This window comes from Hibiscus syriacus, unplaced genomic scaffold (assembly GCF_006381635.1).
Source record: "Hibiscus syriacus cultivar Baekdansim isolate YM2019G1 unplaced genomic scaffold, ASM638163v2 tig00116967_pilon, whole genome shotgun sequence".
Lineage (NCBI taxonomy): Eukaryota > Viridiplantae > Streptophyta > Magnoliopsida > Malvales > Malvaceae > Hibiscus > Hibiscus syriacus.
The window spans coordinates 48722-50700 of NW_024063491.1; the positions used below are offsets into that span (position 1 = coordinate 48722).

The following is a 1979-nucleotide window of genomic DNA, read 5'->3' on the forward strand; positions in this document are numbered from 1 at the left end:
AAACTAAAATACCTAAAACAAAGATAAATATAAATAATATCCTAAAACTTAATTAAAATACTAAAACCTATTTAAACTAAAATATAAAGAAAAATATATGATTAAAATATTATCCTAAACTTGAGTTTAATTCAAATCCGAATTTCAGCCAATTTTGATTCCGAATATAAAAAAATTGCAGAATTCTGTTCTTTTTGTGCAATTTCCAGAATCTGACGTCCTGCAGAGAAAATGAATCAAAACAAATGATTAAGCCACAAAAACCAATGATTAAGGAGTAATTTAAATTCAAAATATTAACTAAATTAAGCACTTATTAAATTCTCTCTCACTTATTCAATGCTTGTCATCAAGCATCATCAATTAATACATCCAAATCACAAGTTGTCTTTAATTTCAATTTATTCCTCAAATTTCCAATCAAAGTGTTTGGGGTAAATGAAATAGCTCAAATCGAAACTAACCAAAATATTACCATAGGTTTGGAATCCAATCAGTATTCACTACGAAAAATGAACATAATGCAATAATCAAGGGTCTTTAAACAAGGTGTAACGAGGCTTAGGTTAGGGTAGGGAAAGACCGAAAAGAAAAGTTTAAAATACCGAAACAAAATATCAAAATAATTAAGAACAGTCCATGAATTAACATGAAGCACAATGAAAAACAAAACAAGAAAAAAGATGAAAGACAATTGAAGCGATCGATTTTCCTTCCTTTTTTTTTGAACAAATGGTCTTTTTTCTTCTTCTTTATTTTGTTGTTCAAAATAGTGAACAACTTTTTTTTTTAATTTTTTAAACATTGATTTTTTTCTTCGTGAAACAACAATGATACAAGATCTCAAGTCTCGCCAAGGGTGTGAAAAGAGAGGAAAAATAAAAAGAAAGACTTCGGGTTTAATTATAAAGTGTAAAAAAAAGAAAGGGAAATAGACTAAATGTGGTTCACTAGTAGATATATAAACGGGTAGACTCACTGGACGCCATCATCGTTACTATCAAAAAAGAGAAAGTTACCGTTGGAAAACAAATCAGGCGTTGTTGGGTCCATTTTTCTACAACTGTGATGATCATGTGCCCTCCACCGTCCACCGTTGTTGCCACATCGGTTATGCTTGCTGTCACTAAGGGAGAGTCACCGGTACTAAGGTCAGACTGAGATACGAGATGAGTGTTAAGTCCATCAATCAAGGGTTTGGTTTCATTGTTTCGATCAGTTTATGATATGGGTCAGGTTAACTGAGTTAGGATAGAAATGGGTCGATTACTCTGCTTTTCATTATCTCCAATCCCCTTATTTTATTTTTAGTGACATGTGAGTTATGGGTAAATTATGAGATTAGTCCCTGAACTTTTTGGATTTCTGAAACTAACCCAAAAGTTTTAGAAACTCGCAGTTTAGTCCAAAAAGCAATTAATTTTTTAATAAATTAAAATTGAAAAATTGGGGTTGTAACAGGAAAATACTAGAGACGATCATATCTTATATACCTTCTAACATTTGAGAGAATGATAGGTTTTCTAACTTTGGTTTATTGGTTTGAAAGCATATGAAACTCATATCAGTACCTGTAATTTGGGGCGCAATGCTTCAAGTGGTCCTTTAGGCTTTTTTGCTCCTTGCTGTTGAACATGTGACAAAACACATTAAAATTTGAAACCATAATTGCCATTCAACGTCAAAAGACAACAATTTAGAGTTACGCCATACTACCTACACTTACCTTTCTGAGTGCCCAATCAGCTGAATCGAAAAATGCACGGTCATGGTTCTAGCAGACAATTCAAATGTTCTGTCAGCAACCTCTCCATTTAGTAAACATATGGGGAAGAACTATGTCGCCCGAACTCTCTGTTAATAATAAACATATCCATATCCATATTGGATGCAACAAGAGTCCGGATAACAGGGAGAGTAATAGTAGTCAAAGCAAAGAAACCTTTGATATTAAAGTTGGGTTTTCGGTAATATCCTCC

At 32.6% G+C, this 1979-nt stretch overlaps 1 long non-coding RNA gene across 1 annotated transcript; it reads right to left on the reverse strand.

Moving 5' to 3' along the window:
* Nucleotides 1-1512: 1512 nt before the first annotated feature.
* Nucleotides 1513-1979, reverse strand: LOC120191364. Its single transcript, XR_005522692.1, has 3 exons — nucleotides 1943-1979; nucleotides 1727-1774; nucleotides 1513-1625 (listed from the first exon to the last, which is right to left on the reverse strand). It is a non-coding gene; the product is annotated as an uncharacterized LOC120191364 (long non-coding RNA).